Source organism: Micropterus dolomieu, linkage group LG23 (genome assembly GCF_021292245.1).
Source record: "Micropterus dolomieu isolate WLL.071019.BEF.003 ecotype Adirondacks linkage group LG23, ASM2129224v1, whole genome shotgun sequence".
In the NCBI taxonomy this organism is placed as follows: domain Eukaryota; kingdom Metazoa; phylum Chordata; class Actinopteri; order Centrarchiformes; family Centrarchidae; genus Micropterus; species Micropterus dolomieu.
Window position 1 is genome coordinate 6,652,800 of NC_060172.1, and position 12,809 is coordinate 6,665,608.

A 12,809-nucleotide genomic window follows, 5' to 3' on the forward strand; every position below is an offset into this window, starting at 1 on the left:
GTTAGCATATGGTGGACTTTTAGAGCTTTTTTGCTGAAAACAGCTGCTTGCGGCTGTGGCCAAAAAAACTTTGGAGTGGTGAGAACTAACCATAACAGTGAAGTTGGGGGCTGGAAATCTGAAGAATGAGATGTCACTATAACGCTCCACAAAGCAGATGGGAGCAGCAGATTCAGCTGATCATTCTCTATAGGTTCATCATAATCCATGTGATCATGGAAATAGCAAATATAGTCTCTTTAAGTGGTGCTAGTGGTGTGCACCCATGATGGGTGTGATGTCATTAAATACATTTTTACTTTTACTCATTTGTAGTTGACGCTTTTATCCAAAGGGACTTACATTTGATATATATATCAGAGGTCGCGCGCCTCTGGAGCAACTGGGGGTTAAGTGTCTTGCTCAGGGACAAATTGGTGGATGTGTTGCAGAGGAAATCGAACCAGGGTCTCTCACACTAAAGGCATGTGTCTAATCCACTGCACAATCACCCCCCCCCCCCATTAAACACAATATGGTAACATACTGATACATAGAAATGTTATTCTTAAGAAACAGCATGCTATATGAAATGAAAAACATTACATTGAATGCAAAATGTAATAGGGCAGTAGACTGCAAACAACATTTTGTGACATTACTGGAAAGTTGTCTAGAAACTAGACAATTGTCTAAAATTGTGTAGTTTCATGGAAAGTTTTGTCTTGATATGTCAAATGGCTGCAGAGTAATTGCGTATAAATAATGAGTGCAACATTGAGGCACACTAAGGTGGTTAACTCAAATTTCATCTACTCATTATTCTTCAGCCTACAAGAAAAAAAGATACCTGACTGTTCTTGAATATATGTCTTTTTGAAACACGCTGCAGCAGCAGTTCAGCAGGTGAAATAAAATCAGTGAAAACAGTGATTATAATGGCTACATATGTATGCTGCCATGTTTTGAGCAGAATCCATTCATCAGTGGGTGCTGTGAGCTGAGGTTTAGCTGCCTGTAGTTCAAAAAATCAAATAGAACGAGACAGAGAAATAGAAAAGGAGAGATGCCCCATGGACAGCAAATGCCAATCTCCAGACTTAACGAAGCCAGTTCTGTCTGATGTCTTGCAGGCTACAGCTAATGATGAGGCTTAGTTAGGTGAGACGAATACGAAGGGGGGAGACGGAGTTGAGGTGAGGGGTTTTCGAGGGGGAAGGAGGCTGAGGCAGTATGCGCCAATCTTAATGAAACCTGCCTTGTCTGATGTCTGGCTGGCCACAGCTAATGATTAGTAAGGTGAGAGGGGGTGGAAGAGGAGAGGAGTGTGTGTGTGTGTGTGTGTGTGTGTGTGTGTGTGTGTGTGTGTGTGTGTGTGTGTGTGTGTGTGTGTGTGTGTGTGTGTGTGTGTGTGTGTGTCCCATGAAGGTTAGATCTACTATATATCTCGGTCAAGTTATTTCCTCTTTGTTATTCATCATTAGCACCCTTTTGGCATTTCATCCAGTTCACAATTTATTTATTCAATGTTAATGTTACATTCTATGGCAAAAGTAAGAGAACATGCTCATCCATACTTTTGGTCTGGGGCTTTAATTCAAGGCTACAGGCAGACATGAACACAAAAACACAACACTGGAATAGTCAGTAAATTTTGGAAAGTTCAATTTACATTTATTCAGTTTAGCTGGCGCTTTTATCCAAAAGGACTTACAATTGCTATACATGTCAGAGGTCGCACGCCTCTGGAGCAACTAGGGGTTAAGTGTCTTGCTCAGGGACACAATGGTGGATGGATCACAGGGGGGTCTCTCACACCAAAGGCATAGTCTTATCCATTGCGCCATCGCCACCCCAATTTATATAAGTTCATGCAGGTGAGGGTCCTAACCAGGGAGGCAAACAAATCCAACCAAGAGCAGACAGGGGGATCAGATGTGCAGATAATCAAGCAATGGTCCAAGCAAATAGGGCAGGCAAAAAAGATTAAGACAAACCACTGGAAAGCTAGGCCAACACACTAGACAGTCTGGCATGGAGTGAATCAAACTGGACCAGTATAAATGCTGAGGGGCTGATGAGTGAATGAGCTACAGGTGAGGATATGGGGGGCAAAGAAAACCAGGTGAGGGGAATGAGGTGATTAGTTCAGGATGAAGTAGCAGGATCTGAAATGACAATATGATGTGAAAACAGAAAAACTGATGACAAAAGTACTAGCTGGCTGGGGTCATGGCAATGATGGTATTTTAAATATTAGTGTTAATCTTTGTGCCAAGTTTGTGTTTGACCCTTTCCTGTTTCCATAAATAAATGGATTTCTCAGTTCGGAAGTCTGCACAGAGCTCTGACCTCTGATCCTACTAATCCTTTGGGATGAATTGAACTGTTGACTGCGAGCCAGGCCTTATCCATTGCCGACCTCACTAATGCTCTTAGGGCTGAATGGAAGCAAATTCCTGCAGTCAGGTTCCAGTCTTACAGAAGGAGAGGAGGCTGTTACAGAAGCAAAATCAAAGTGCTTGAAAACAGACTTGAAATGTGAGATTCCCTTTTGTACTTGAATGCAGAGTGCATCATTAGAATGCTTCATTAAAATTGAAGCATAGAAGTGTCCTCCTAATGCACATTAGCCCAGTACCCTAGGAATTGCATAATAGACGAGTCTGCAGTGCACAATTTATTCCTAGTGCAAACATCCAGTGCCAATGCAGGAAGTGTAGGGTGTCTTTCATTCACCATAACTTTTTCACCTGGACTGGACTTGGTACAGATTTTACAGATCAGTTTTAATGTTAAAGCACTGCATGAACTGGCACCAGGTTATATCTCTGAACTCCTTATCCCCTATTTCACCGCCAGACACCTCAGATCTGCTGACCAAACATTGCTCTTCATTCCACTTGATTTGACAATCTTCCCCCAGCCATGATCAAGTTTTGTAAATGTGTCTTTACCACATCTTAACCGTAGTAAAGTTTCTATAACCACACTTTTTATTTAAGCTTAACTATGCTGTTGCCATGTTCAGATATTGTAGTAATAAATGACTTTTAAAATGTTGGTAATGACCATATTCCGATTAAATTGAGTTTTGACAAAGGACACTCATGCATTCAAAATATGCACTTATGGTCACCTACCACTTCCTCTGCATACAGCTTTGTCTGCATGTGCCTCTGTGTCATGTTCATATCCATACTCACATCTACATGACTTGATTAATTATTGTAGTTAGGGGATGCAGGCTGAGCGTTCGGCATCATTACCTCTGCCTTGATTTGTCTGTGGCTGGTTCACACGCAGTCTGCTAACTCATTACCTTTTGTGTTTCTTAGTGGAGCTGTGTTTATGTGTTTATGAGGCCGCGGGGTACAAGGTGCTGTTTACATATGCAGGCGTGCCATCTGGATCCACTGCGGCAGAGTCAAGGCTGCTGAAGCACGCTCCCACAATGCACCTCTTAAAATTACTCTTCAAGAAAGGTCATTTACCAATTGTCAACTTGCCATTTGTTAATAATATACTTAAATGCTTGGCAGAACTTTGTCCTTTTATTTGTTTGGGCTCTTGCACACAATGTTATGGTTATTATAATTTCTTCTTTATTTTGGAGACAGAGAAGTTCCCCCTGAGGAACACAGCTTCAATAACATCTGTACTAGTACAAATAAATGTTTTGCATTTCGTCTTCTTAATAAGGTCATTGCTAACATCGTCATTATCAACATCATCATCATCATCATCTCCTAAATAATCATTTATCACCTGCAAAGGAGAGTGCTGAGGGAGACATCTGAAGAGAGAGGAAATAAAAGGTGAGTAAAGGCCTATTATTATGTTTTAATAGCTTTCCCCGGGGAGTAGAGGGCCCATTTCCTGTTCAGCTAATGGAAGGAAGGAAGTAGTGAAGCAGATAGGAGAGAGAGGGTGCAGACGCGAGAAAAGGGTGAGGATGAAAGGACTGGGGATGGGGGATGATGAGAGGAGACATGGACAGAAGAGGAACACAGGAGATGAGCTGATTACAAACTGGAGCTTATCAGACCATGTAAATGTAAATTAATTTATAGAACATCGTGTGTTAAACTATTGCATAAATAGCTAACCAGTTTGTAGGTAGGTGTATACTGCGCTATAAAGGAATGCTCTACTGAATTTGTTTTTTTTCCAGGAATGATGGTAAAATGGCCCTATGGATGATAATGTCAGTCTGTCATTTGGTTGGTCCATCCCTTGGTTCTAGTCTGAAATGTTCCTGTCACTTTGGTGACCCTACATTATAGCTTTTTTCCAAACAGACTTACAATAAGTACATTTTAGTACATCAACTTCAGATGCTAAATTTATTAAATATAGAGAAAGGGTTGTGTTTTTTAATGGGCCATGGTGCAGCCTGAACAGATGTTTTTAGTCTGTGATGGAAGATACCGTTAGAGTTTCTGTTGTCCTGATGTTTATGGGGAGCTTGTTTCTCTACTGTTGAGCCCCAAACAGTCATGATTTTGTTGAGCAGTGACTGGGCCGCCTCGTAGTGAGGGAGTAGCAAACTGATTGGCAGTAGCAGAGCATAGCTGACAGGTTTAGGTAGTTTGACCATGTCCTGGATGTAGGATGGGCCTGAGCCAATCGCAGCATGATAGGCAAGTACCAGTGTCTTGAATTGGATTTGAGCAGCCAGGGAGTGGAGGAGCGATGCAGTGTGGAGGAAATTGGGTAGGTTGCATTCTGGATAAACTGCAGAGTTAGAATGGCACATGCAGACATCCCAGCCAGGAGTAAGTTGCAGTAGTCAGGGCGTGAGATGACAGGAGCTTGGACTTGAATCTGTGCCACGTGCTTGGTGAGGAACAGACATGTCTTCCTGACGCTGTGGAAGATTGATCATGGTAGCTAACGACAGCTGGTCATCTAGTTTCTCACCCAGGTTCTTGCAATGCAAACTGGAGACACCACAAAGTTCTCAATGGCAATGGAGAGGCCATGGACGGGAGTTGCCTTCCCTGGATTTAAGAGCAGCACAGTCTAGCTGAGTTTGTTGAACAGACATCCCTCTGAGAGATGTCAGCCAGACACGCCGGGATTGGTGCTGCCACCTGGGTTTCAGAGCTAAGAAAAGACAGAATTAGTTGGGTGTCACACCCCTGGACATTTTCTGACACGACCCTGGGTCATCGATGAAATCCATCATAACCAAACTTTAATTTATCCAAGCTGACTGCAGCTGTCCTACTCCACAAAGGAGCAAGCTATACTGTTTCAGAACCTCCAGTCAAATCTACATGCAGTGTGAGTCAAACCCTAGTGCTTGAATAAAAAGAGTCAATAAAAAAATGGGACACAGACTGGTGTGAGGTTCAAACACGCCATGACTCCTTTTGACTTGACTTGATATTGAGGATATCGTTCAAACAAAACTTTGAAATCTGAATTTACAGTAGGGAAAAATTTGTCAGGGACCAGCAACTTCTTTCACATAGTATAAAGATGTTCATTAGTGCAGCTTTAACGTCTCTCTCACATTTTGCACCATGAGACTCCCAGTACTGCTAACAGCTCTAAACCCATGAAACTGCACTCTGCCCTCACTTACAGTCAGTCGCTGCTTCAGGCTCTACAACATCTCCAAGCTCAGAGAACAGCTGGAGCTGCCCTCAGCGAAACAGCATTTTATACTTCAGTCACTGCTTGCTCTCTCCCCTCTCCTATTCTGTTTATCAATTCAGTTCAGTTCAGCGGCTTTCACTGGCCTGGCATTTGACATTTTACTAAAGCATGCTCCAATGGTTAAAACAATCTTAATGATGAAAACACAGACACATGTTCTGTCTTCTCACACATACAAACATACATTTTGTCACCCCTCCTCTCTCCCTCTTTCATGCTAGGGCTGAAAATGATTCCTACTGAACAAATGAATAATAACCATGACAGCACATCTTCAATTCAGCGTGTTACTGTGGTTTTAGTGTGCCCTCCAGAGTTATTGGTGGCCTTGGTGAAGATTAGCTCATTACTTTTACAGCTTTTTGGCTCATCTTCACCAAGGGTATCAATTCTGGAGGGCGTATATCTTTCCCTCCTACGACTCTTTCCTCTCCTCCTCTCAATGCGCCGTTCAATCTCACTTTTAAGCTTATGCTTAATTCATAGATATTCATATTTTTCTGTTTGTAAGAAATTATATTTCAAAAAATGAGCAAACAACAGGGATTTGATTATCTAAACAGGACTGAGCTCCACTGAACAGCTTTCCTCCAACAAAACTTAATTAATCAATGAGCATGAAGTAAATGCTTTAGACAATCTTTGGTCATATTTTATAGCTGTTTGTAGATTTATGAGTGGACAAAGGAAATGTGCAGATTGTCAAGCAGGGTGACATATTAGGATTCCGCGGTTGTTTTTGGCTTGATTTGGACTTTGTTTTTATTATTATTATTATTACTATTTTGTTGTATGTTCTGAATTATTTGACATTATTTTGTCAGTAAATCTGGTTATAAAAAAGATATACAACTCCAATTCACCTGAATGTTATAGTTATCTCTCCTTCAACTCTCCACAAAGTTTACAGTCCTTATTGCTGAAATTATTCCATTCAACATCCTGACAAAACTGAGGTTGATGTTTATCATCAGGTCCTATAATTATGATATGGTACAGGAAATTTGTGCTCTTGTAGGTTTGCAGGCTCTCCATGGTGACACAACCTCCATCCACTATATTGTCCTCTGTATTAGCCAATCGTTTTGTATGTGTTTTATTTATGACTTAACTTCCATCACCAGCATGTCTGTATAACCTTTAAGTTTTCACACAATCTTCTTCCTTTCCCCACAAATGTCATCCTGTGCAAACAACATCCTGGATGAGGTTAATGCAATTCTTTTGAATTTAACAGGAATGCAGTAAATGATGTGACTTGTTTTGGTCAGAGTACTTTGTACATTGTGAAAAACATGACAAAAAGAAATAAGTAAATTGATGTAGCAAAGCTGATGTGCACACATGGTATGGTTTTCCTCTTCTCATCAGTCACAGATATTAATACAGGAGAGGTTTAAAATTCTTTTTTACAAAAACCCCTCTAAATCATCCATTTCAGAATAACCTTCATCAGCCTTTTTTAATGTCTGCACTGCAGAAAAGCAGCTTCAAATCGTCCTAGCCGAGCACTGGGAGATTGGGAGGATGTGATGGAGTTCACAAGGGCAATGGAATATTTTGTTGGAGGAATAAATTAGCAGCTTCAGTCTTTGGTGCAGTTCCAGGGCATCTGGGAATTGATCCACCACCTTGGAAAGACAAGTTTAGGATTCCATAAAATCCAGAGTAATTTGAACTTCTCTAAATAAATTTAAAAAAAACATCAGTAGGATGATGCTACTGCTGAGTGTTTGTATTCATCCAAACAGGCAATCTTGTTTAATACATGTATATTAATATATGTATTTACATATCAGTACTTTTATGTACTACAGAGCGTAAAGTGAGTCATTTCCTTTAAGGCATCTTATTAATCAGTTTTTATTCTGTTGTTCCTATACACTGTTTACTGTGGCTTGCGGATTCTTCTGAGAACTGCTCTGCTCATTAACTGTGTTTGGGGATATGAAGACCTCACTCTTTTATGGAGACACTTTGCATTGTCCACTGTTTTCCAGAGGGGATCCCCTAGGACCGTCTGGGCCTTCAGAGACAGACAAACATAAAAGCTTTTTTAATGTTATCTTTAAACTCCTTCATTTAATAATTAATGTCTTCTAATTCTAAATATTGCTTCAGAAATAAAAGAGCTACTGTTCTGACACAAGTGTCCTTACCATGAAAATAGAGTTTTTTTGTTGTTGTCTCTAGACAGAGCCTACTGACTCCAGCCAGTGTTTTTGTGCCCTGTTTACATAGCATAGGTAAAGAGAAGACGGGAATGGTTGGCCACTGCTATTTTACAGCAGAGTACCATGGCCTCAGACTTGGAGGTGCTAAGTGTCATCCCAACACACTCTCATCACATCGCCCCAGTGTTGGCTGGAAGTCACACTTCAGTGAGCAGAGGTGCTATAACCTGTTCTCACACTCAAAGAAAAGGGATTTGACAGATTCTGTCAATGAAAATCATCAACAGAAATAGTCAAGGGACAGCCTTGCTGGGGTATAACACAAAAAACAGTCTGACAGACATAGTCACAAGGCTCCGAGTAAACAAAGTACAGTAAGTACAGTAACAGTAAGAAACTGTCCATTATGCTGATAATGTTCTAATCACTTATCGACAATGATGAATATGACATTACTCTGCTAATTATTTTTGTAATATTTCATATAATAAGACATATGTCTTAATCATTTTTATATTTGGAAAATAGATGATCTGTTTTGATCTCCGTGATCTCAGGTACACCGTTCCCTCAGAGACACACACACAATAAACTCCTCTGGAGCTGAGAAAATCCACTTTAATGCAGAGGTACACACACACACACACACACACACACACATATACAGTATATACACTATATGGTTTCATTTATTTTTCCTCCTCTCTCCATATACTTTTAGTGCATTATTTAACGCTCCAGGAAATGGAAATGTGAGCAGGAAATTGTGCATCCCACAGTGGTTCGGATCCACACTTTATGATAAATCCCCTCTTCCTCCCTCCTCTTAAATCCAAGCAATAATATTGCACTTGCCCCTGATTTATAATGTAAGGGTCTGAAGTCGTGCATTGACTCGGCAGTTGAACTGATTAAGCTGCCTATATGAGAATATCAATACACACAGGAGCAGTTTTGCATTATTCTCTGCAACATTTCTGGTGCAACACAAAGAAAGGCAATTAGCCTCCAGTGGATTGTATGTCGTACTGTTTCTTTGGATTTTTAATCAGTTATTGAGGAAGTGGTTATTGATGAAGATTTACATTTTAAGAGGAAAGAGAGAATGTTTACTTAGCAGGTCTTTGAGGTGCATGGAGCACAAATATCACAATGGTTTAAGTCTGTACTACTCTGTACTATGGAGTGCACAAATAAATACATAATAGAATGTTTACAGCGCCACTATTCCATTTTTTATATTAACACTGGATCAAATTAAAGGTGGAAATCACAAATCACTTTTCCTCAGTTCAATGGTACATAGTCACTCACTATTTGCTCACTTGTTTGCTTTCTTTTTTCCTAAACTAAGCGGTCACATCACTGTTCAACAGCACTTACCTGAACTAGACTGTTCACTGTGAACATTGTTGTCTCCAAACCAAAAATTATTTAGATTTCTTTGTTGGAATCTAACCACTGTATTTGTGCCCTTGTCTCATGACCTTTGGACAGTGGAAGTACATCGTGTTCACAACATCCAATCTGCACATAGGTCATGCTTATGTGTAAATATTTTTATGAAAATGTGTTGCCTCCTGTGTCCTTGGCCTTTTCAATTTTCTACCTATCAACTTCTTCCTTATCGGAGAGAAATACGACCTAAGAGGAAGCCTTTGGCGATTGATTCCATTCCTTGTATGTCATGTTTTACTGTCCGCCTGAGGGAAGTAGAAGTAATCACAGAGTAGCTTCAGGCTCCAAAAAAGGCAGATATGGATTATATTGTGGTTGAGTGGGATTTCACTTTTTTTTAAAAATCCTCCTGCTTCTTTACTTAAGCTATCTTTCATTTATTTAATTTCTTCCCCAACTGGAGTTTAAGGTTCACATGGATAATATGAGGAAAAATGTGTCTCTGTGTCCTAGAATCTACCAGTGTAAGGGTTTAATTTGATAGCTATTTTGCATTTTGTCCTAGTCTTCAGAGTTTTATTTTAATTGCATTTTGTCATCTTAACCCTCATAGTTAAATTTTTTTTAGCCCAAACAAGTATTAAACACTGTAGGCCACAAACAAATGTATAAATTGTGAAAGACAAAGAAAAGAAACAAACATATTACAATCTACATTTAAAATAGTAATCAATGTATTATTCTTAGAAGAAAAGTATGACATACACCTGTTTTCTGAAGTAAATAACCAACAATTGGATCTGACCGAAAAAGGTTATCAAACAGGTTTGTTTGTTGGCTTAATGTGAGCATCATCTGACACTTTAGATGGAAAGTTCATCCAAATGACATCCTGGTGGCTTATCAAGAATCCTTCATTACACAGCTGTTTAAAAGCTGTCACATGTCCTGATAGTAGGGGAGAGTGGGGTATGTTATCACATTTTTCACGCAGTCTAATATTTACTGGGCACCGTACATACACAATGGTACAAATATCATACCAAATGAAAGAAGGAAGTCTTATATCTTATCTCATTACGGAGCTGTAGACTGTTGAATAGAGAGTGTGCACAATTTGCCCCATTGGCAGGTAAGTTGTCACACTGGTTCATCAAGCAATTAGAACACTTAATTGTGAATATTGATTTAATTTCAAATTCAAAGCAAAAATAAAAACAATCAAGCCTAGTGAATTTGGAAAATAAATAATTTCATTCAAAATAAAGGAGTGCAAATACATATATGGGAACTGAATGGAATGCTGCAGATATATAACAAAACAGATGTGGTGTTTAAACACACTAATGCAACTAATGTGCATTTTTGTACAACGTACATCTGTATCTGATGAATCAGACGCGCATTCAGAGTCACAGTTCTGGCACACATAAATTGCCTGGCCTGAGGTGCATGCATCATGGGCCCATTTGTTACAGTTCAAACACTGAAAAATGACTCCACACAGATGAAGCCAAAAGAGATGTCAGCTGACCTAGTAATATAATCAACAAGCTGCTTTTCCAAATCACTATACAGAGTCAGAGTATGATAATTTATGTTAAAATCCTTAAAAAACTACTACTACTACTACTACTACGACTACTACTACTACTACGACTACTACTACTGCTACTACTGCTTCTGATTGATTTGTTCAACCCTACCTGCTAGCACATCACCAAAGTTACTACAGTTGATTCTGTGATGGACATGAATGCGTGTAGCAAGTGTCATGGCAATTCATCCAACAGTTCTAAGACATGCAAGTGTCAACTTCAAGGTGGGACTAGTTTTGGAGTCTGAGGATCACCAATGTGAGTCATCCTCTGGAGACCGTCGATGTCTTAACAAATTTTTATGATAATTCATCTAATAGTTGTTGAGATAAATTAGTCTGGACCAAAAGTGGTGTACTGACACTGAGTAGACAAATTGTTTTTAACAATAATCATAATAATTGATTATAAGCAGCCTACCTTGCTGCTGGCAATGGAAGTATGTAATGGCTTGTTACTATCTTGACATTTCTGCTCACAGTTGGTAGTGAACAATGGTAGCCTTGTAGCTACCTAGCCAGCCATCTGAGTAAAATACATGTTTCATTCACCAAATCAGTTGCAGAGAGACATATATTTCATACATTTGATTCAGAGATAACACAATATGTCTTGAACACTTTGTTTCCCTGTTTAGTCCATGATCCACATTAATATCAATGTGAGAGCAGGGTAGCTAGACCAGTGGTTCTCAAACTGTGCCATCGTACACTGGTGTGTCTTGAGAGCTTGCCACGTGTGCCTTGGAATTTTCACGATTAACATGGATAAAATCGCATGTTAGGGTGTACTTTGGAAATACTTGTTTACATAAATGATGTGCCTTGTGACAAAAACGCTAACTAGTTAAAGGGCCCTTTTATACACCAAGAAGAGGTAGGAGGAGGTAACTCTTCCCAAACTCATTTTCACTATATAACCTGTTATGTTGTGACAAAATAAATCTAGCTACCTATCTAGCCTCACCTTTTTCATCTTTTTTCTTTTTGAAAACGCTTTTTATATCCTTCGCCTTCAAGTCTTGCCTTAGTGAACTGGCTAGTTAGCTCAAGCCCTGTAACTTGCTCGCACAAAATGCATGCATGCCAAGTAGTGCAAAGCAGATCTGCTTCTTGAATGACAAACACAGGACCCAAAACTTACTTGCATTTAGATTAACAATATTATTATTTTTTAGGATTTTAATGCATCAGAATGACAGATGAATAGTTCTGAGGCAATTGTTTTTATTTTTTAAATAAATGTTTTTTATAAGACCCGGGCCTTTTCATAAAATATTCAGGTCAAGTCCAAAACAAATAAAAACACAACTCAAGGAAAATTAAGCAAAAACCTCTGCAGGAAAATCTTGCTCTCTTGAAAACTCTGTACAGGCCACAGTAATATAATGTGAGAAATACAGTATAGTGTGGAGGTAGGCCATGAACAGTCAATAAAAAAAATCAATAAGATCAGAAAACACCAGAGGCCAATGTCAAGCCTGCAGTTGAATTCTATAGTCTATGACTTCTGATTAAAACATATATTGATAACAAAAATAAGTTATACAAAGCCAACCTGAACTCTCTCTGGTTCATTAAACATCACTAAGCTTATTAGCCAAGAGACACTGTGATTTTATTCTCAACAGTGCATCCTAACAACGGTGTAAGTATATTGTACTCTGTACTACCACGTACGTAAGACCAAGGATGATCTTTCCTAGCACTAATCCAGGGCAACGATTTACTGTCTTCAAATGTCTGTCAGACTGAGCTCCAACACGTCAGCCACTCACTCAAAACTAACCATATATGGAAACTTGCTGGAGGGAAGAATATGTTCTTACCAACTTTTAAGACAGATGAAACATTATAAGGTGTGAAGGAAATAACAAAATTTACTCTGACAGTTAGGGGGGTGAATTACATTGAAGTCAATAGATTGGTTTCCATCTGTTGAATTTAATGTATATCACCCCAGTTATTGTGCTATTTGCGCACAGACCCACAGA

General features: G+C 39.3%; 1 protein-coding gene and 1 long non-coding RNA gene across 2 annotated transcripts in view; one reads left to right on the top strand and one right to left on the bottom strand.

Moving 5' to 3' along the window:
* Window positions 1-12,809, bottom strand: part of LOC123962925 (polypeptide N-acetylgalactosaminyltransferase 10) — a 369,356-nt gene that overhangs the window by 191,598 nt on the left and 164,949 nt on the right. The window lies entirely within an intron of this gene.
* Window positions 2,260-3,740, top strand: LOC123962957. The gene is made up of 3 exons (XR_006823112.1): window positions 2,260-2,520; window positions 3,318-3,464; window positions 3,682-3,740. It is a non-coding gene; the product is annotated as an uncharacterized LOC123962957 (long non-coding RNA).